Source organism: Pteronotus mesoamericanus, unplaced genomic scaffold, assembly GCF_021234165.1.
Source record: "Pteronotus mesoamericanus isolate MK-2021 breed Mesoamerican mustached bat unplaced genomic scaffold, CSHL_Meso_final contig_82, whole genome shotgun sequence".
NCBI lineage: Eukaryota > Metazoa > Chordata > Mammalia > Chiroptera > Mormoopidae > Pteronotus > Pteronotus mesoamericanus.
This window is the reverse complement of record NW_026555265.1, coordinates 2831486-2837485: the sequence shown is the minus strand read 5'-3', so window position 1 is coordinate 2837485 and position 6000 is coordinate 2831486.

Genomic DNA, 6000 nt, shown 5'->3' with positions numbered 1-6000 from the left:
TCTGTGCTTCCTGGACTTGTGTGACTTTTTCTCTCATCAGATTAGGGGAGTTTTCCATCATTACTTTTTCAAACAGGTTCTCTATTCCTTGCTCCTCCTCTTTTCCTTCTGGTATCTCTATTATACGGATATTTCAGGTTGTCCTGCATTTCCCTCAACACCTCTTCATTCTTTTTGAGTCTTTTTTCATTTTGTTGCTCTTTCTGGGAGCTTTTTTCTACCTTGTCCTCCAGCATGCTGATTCGGTCCTCAGCTTCATCTAGCCTGCTTTTGATTCCTTCTACTGTGTTCTTCAATTCAGAGATTGTACTCTTCATTACCTCTTGTCTCTTATTGATATTTCTGTCCTTTTTCATGCTGATATAGTTTGTTGTAAGTTCCTCATAGTTTCCCTATAGTTTTTTTAAATTCTCTCTGAGCTCACTGAGCTCATTGAGCTTTCTTAGAACCATTGTTTTGAACTCAATATCTAATAGTTTACTTGCCTGTATTTCATTTAGTTCTCTTTGTGGGGATTTCTCCTTCCCCTTCGAGTGGGCAGTATTTCTTTGTCTTCCCGTTATTTGTGAGACTCTTCTTTTTTTGCTTCTGCTTCTTAAGATGATCTGTCTTGATTTCCTGACTTTGTGGTGTGAACTTCCATGGTTGGAGACCACCGTTTTTTTTTTTTACTTTCTGGATCTGCCTCTGATGATGTCAGATGTTGTCCCTGTCTGACCTTAGGCAGTCTGTTCAAGACTTCCGGTAATTTACTGTCTGTGGCTATCTCCTTCAGCTGTTAATCTATTCACTCTGCACTCAGCAGGCTGCAGTAGACAGCTCAGGGTGTGTCAGAGTCCCTCCTGGGGCGGGGTTATTGGGTCCTCTCAGGCTGGTGCATATGGGGAAGGAGTCCTCACTGGGATCCTGCCAGCTACTCTTGCCATTCTCTCCCCAAAGCCTCCATCCCCAGTCTCTCCTCAAATGTCGCCAGACCTCTCTGTGACCCCTTTAGCCAGAGACCTACTATCTGTGGCTGCCACCCTGCACTCAGCAGGCAGCTTAGACAGCACAGGGAGGGGTGGAATCTCACCTGGGGGTGGGGTTATTGGGTCCTCTGATGCTGCTACCACTCAGGGGGAATGGTCTCTGCCTGAGCAAGATGGCTGCTGCCGTCTGGGGGATGAGGCAGCACTGAGATCCTGCCGGGTACTCTCTCAGTTCTCCCCGCAAAGCCTTCTTCCCTAGTCTCTCCCCAGGTGTCTCTAGCCCACTCTGTCCCCGCCTTTGCCAGAGACCAGGGAAGTGGCTGCAAATAAAAATTTATGCATTGGCCCTTTAAAAGGTTCTTTGCATCTCTAGGAGCCTGTCTCTGGCAGAGAGCAACCCTGCTGCTTTTCTCAGCTGGCTGTTTTCTGTGTACTTTTTGGGCTCTGGTACTGTAGGCTAGAGATCCCCGCTTTTGGTTTATACCCCGTTCTTCTCTGGGGGATCCAACTGGCTGTTTCAATGTCCTTCTGGTGCTGCTGCCCATGGGCACCCTGCCCACCTTCTCGAGTCTACCACACTCCCTACCAGTTAGATTGTGCTAAAGCTGCTTCTTCTGTTTCTGAAGTTGTAAGGCTCCTCTCTTGTTATTGTTCAGTTGTTTCTTCCAGGTGATTTCTCCACAATTTAGCTGTAATTCCAGGTTGATCCTGGGAGGAGGTCAGTGTGATTCCACTTACTCCTCCGCCATCTTGATTCCTGCCTTTCTCTTTTAAGGATGGAATTTAGGGTCCTCTTGGAAAATCCAGAGCAATCTCCTTATCTCAATGTGCTTAATTTAATACCATCAGCAAAGACTTTTTCTTTTCCCCCAAAAGGAAACATTAATAAATTCCAGGCATTAGGATTTGATATATTTGAGTTGCTATTATTCAATTTACTACACTATATAATAAGCTGCTTTTTCTGGAGACATTGAAGTATCCTTAAACATGCTTAAAAAACAGTTCTGAGTGCTTCTTTACATTATCTGTCTTATTGGCTGATGCCAAGAAGTAGTCTGGGTTATAAAGGTGGCTGAAGCCAAACTTTCTGCTTATGCAATAGTGAGGGTGGAATTTGCTCTGTCCCGCCCACCTGGCCTCAGGTATAGGAGAAGTTCTCTTACATGTTCCTGGGATGGGGACATGATTTCCCACCTCCTGGGACCACAGAGGACACTGGGCTGCATTGCCTGTGTTTGAATTTTCAGTTACCATCAGTCATCCTGATCCAATATATATATTCTGCAGAACTATCTCTTGACAAATTTGGGGGGAAAGATTCCTCCTAATCACAAATATTTGTAGTATTTGACCTTGTTGCACTTTGTCCAGGGATGTTGAAAAACAGGTCGTGGGCAGCCCTCTGGTACCCTAGACATGCTTGTGCGGACAGTTTATGGACAGTACTGTCTTTTAAGGCTTCCTGTGGAGATTATGGAGGTGCTGAAGGGAAAAATACAGAACTAGCTGAGGCTGAATGATGGTCCAATGTCATGCAGGCAAAGCCTTAGCAAATACCAGCTCTCTTTTTTTTCTTTATTTTTAAGCAGCTTCCCCACTCCCTTTTCCTCATGGGTTTCATCTAATTGTACTACCAGTTTCTAAGTTTCCTATCCAGTTTCCAAGTCCTTGCTTCTAGCAGTCAGTATCACGTCCAGTTTCTACAAAATTGAGTCACTTCAATTTCCCTTCCATGCCATCTGCAAAACTACCTTCGTACCCATCTTTTCTGCCTTAAGTCAGTCTCAGAGCTATTCAAAGTTAGGTCTTCCAGGGATGTGAGTTCAGCCTTTCTTATGTCCTCCAAGGCCTTCTTTCCATCAGTTAGTCCCCTGCCCCTTTTAATAACAGTTTTAATAAGATATAATTTACATACTGCAAAGCTTTCCCCTTTAAAGTATAAAATTTGAATTTTTAATATACTGATAAACTTTTGCATTAACCTCCACTGTCTAATTTTAGACTATTTTCATCATCACAAAAGAAACCTCACACTCATTAGCAGTCCTCATTCCCATTCTCATTATTTCTGCATTCTCAGCTTTACTCCATTGAAGTAAGTCAGTGCACACTATCTTAATTATTGTAGTCTTATAGTGAGTTTTAAAGTTGGGACATGTGAGTTCTCCAATTTTGTTCTTTTTTAAGATTGTTTTGGTTGTTCTGGGTCTTTTGAATTTCCATATGAACATTAGGATCAACTGCTAATTTCTGTAAAAAATATGGTTGAAATTTTGGTTGGGGTTGCACTGAATCTGTAGGTCAGTTTGGGGAGTATTACCATCTCAATATTCAGTCTTTTGATTCACGAACATGAGATATCCTTCCATTTATTTAGATCTTATTTCTTTTAACAATGTTTAGTAGCTTTTAATAAAGAAAACAAGTTTCTACTTCTTTTGTTAAATTTATGTCTAAATATTTCATTCTTTTAAATATCGTTTTAAATGGAATTATTTTCTTAATTTCATTTCTGGATTTTTCATTAGTGTATAAAATATATAATTGATTTTTGTATATTTATTTTTTATCCTGCAACTTTGCTGAACTTGTTATTAGTTTTAAAGATATTTTTGTGGATTACTTAGGAGTTTCCATTTACAAGATCACATCACTCTGACCAGAGGTGTTATTATAGCTTCCTCTTCAGTATGGATGTGTTTTATTTGTTTTACTTGTGTGATTGTCCTGGCTAAAACTTCTAGCATGACACTGAATACAAGTGGTTAGTGGACACTCTTGTCTTATCCCTCATCTTAGGGAGAAAGCTTTCTGTCTTTGACCATTAAGTAAAATGTTAGCTGTGGGTTTCCATGGATGTCCTTTATCCGTTGAGAAAGTTCCTTTCATTTCTAGTTTGTTGAGTGTTTTTTTTTTAAATCATGAAATGGTGTTAGATATTGTCAAATGCTTTTTCTGTGTATATTGAAATGATCATTTTTTTCTTTAGTCTATTAATATGATGCTTTGATTTTCATATGTTAAACCAAATTTCCATACCTGGGATAAATCCCACTTGATCATGCTGTATAATCCTCATTATGTGTTGCTAGAGTCTCTCTTTCATATCTTTCATATTTTTCTCTATTGATTTCTTTTCTTTAGCTCATAAACATGATCGAATTTCTCTCATAATAACAGAATCAAACAAACTTACCAAATGGGCCTTATGCCCCCATGCTGCTAGCCTTATCTCTCTCCTTGTAACATTCATACTTTGGAAAGTGGTGTTCTCTGTTTAATACCAATCTATAAGTTAACCTAAATGGAAACTGCTTCCATTAAGATCATGAATGATTTTCCAATTACCAAATATGTGAGCAATTTTTAGTCCTTACTTTTTAAAAAGATTTTATTTATTTATATTTAGAAAGAAGGAAAAAGAGGGAGAGAGAAAATGAAACATTGATATGAGAGAGAAACATCAATCAGTTGCCCTCACATGCCCCCAGCTGGGCACCTGGCCTGCAGCCCAGGCATGTGCCCTGACTGGGGATCGAATTGGAGACCCTTCACTTTGTGGGACAACACCCAACCCACTGAACCACACTGGTCAGAGCTTTTAGTCCTTACTTTATGGGACTTATATAGTATTCTAGTTTCCTGCTTCCTTCCTCCTTGAAACTTTGAAATTCCTGGTTTTCTTTTTGATTATAGTTTCTTGCACTCCTCTGTGGGCACTTTTTCCCCTGCCTATAAAATACGGGTATTCTTGAAGATTCTGTCTTTAGTGCACTTCTCTTCTCACTTTATACCTTGTCTGGGAAATCTCATAGACTCATCATTTTCACTACCATCTGTATGCTGATGAATACATGCTTAATTGCTACCTTTTCTCAGATCCAGTCAGGTACATCCAAACACCTCCTGAACATCATCACTTGAACATCCTATAGGCTTGTCAAATATAAAAAATCAAACATGTAAGCCTTCTTTTTCTACCTAACCTGTTCTTCCCAAATATGGAAACCTTCTTATTCTACCTAATCTGTTCTTCTTCCAGCTTGAGGGAAATCTCTGGAATAGAGAAAAATGTAAACAGCATTCTTGATGAGGTGAGAATTACCTCAGGTTACCAAGAGAAAGTGTGAGTCCTGACTTTTCATTCATGTGAAATCCTGTGTAGCAGAAAGAGAGCATTCAACATTTTACCCTACCCTCAGAGAGCTTTTGGTCTTAAGTAAGAGGCAGGAACAGGAAAAGACACAGCGGGCTGTGTTTCAAGGCTGGTTAAAGAAAGTGTGTCAGCAATAAAATGAATGCTAATAAAATCTCAAAGGACAATGACCTCAATTCTGCCAGGGAAGGTGGCAGATGGGAGTGGGGACACCTCCCAGAGATAGTGACTTCTGAACTGGGGCAGAAAGGTGAGTGGAACTTGGACGGGACAGAGTGATAGAGAATTGGCTGAGCTGTTATGGAGGATAAAGCCAGTATATGCAGGGAGGAGCTGGTAGGAGATAGGAGGAAAGTAACAGCTGTCCAGGTGGAGGCCAGAATTTAAAGCGTCTTGAATGCCATCATGCAGAATTTGAGATTTTATTATGTAGACAGGAGAAACTCATTGAAGCCATTTAACAGAGTAGTGACAAGACTCATGTCATAATTTAGAAACATTAAATGAGCCCTATGCATCTAATATTGACATGCATTTTTAAAAAACTACACCTAGGCCCCTCAGAGTTAGTGAAGTGGAAAAGGTCTTGAGAGGTCACCTGTCCTTGTTCCTGCTCTGAGAGGTGTGGTTCATATATTTAAAAATAAGTAAACAATGAAACAGCATCAAACATTAGCCTGCCAAAGCTTTGCCGTCTCTGCCCAGGGGCCCTTTCTCTCCACGCTCCTCTGGCATTGTCCCTTGACTGAGCTGATATGTGTGTCACTGTGTTCTGAAGGCAGGAGGAAAAAATAAACATTAAACAAAAAGGAAAAAAAGGGGCACAAAGAAAAACCCACCAACAGCCATACATGGCAGGTGTACAGACTCTTC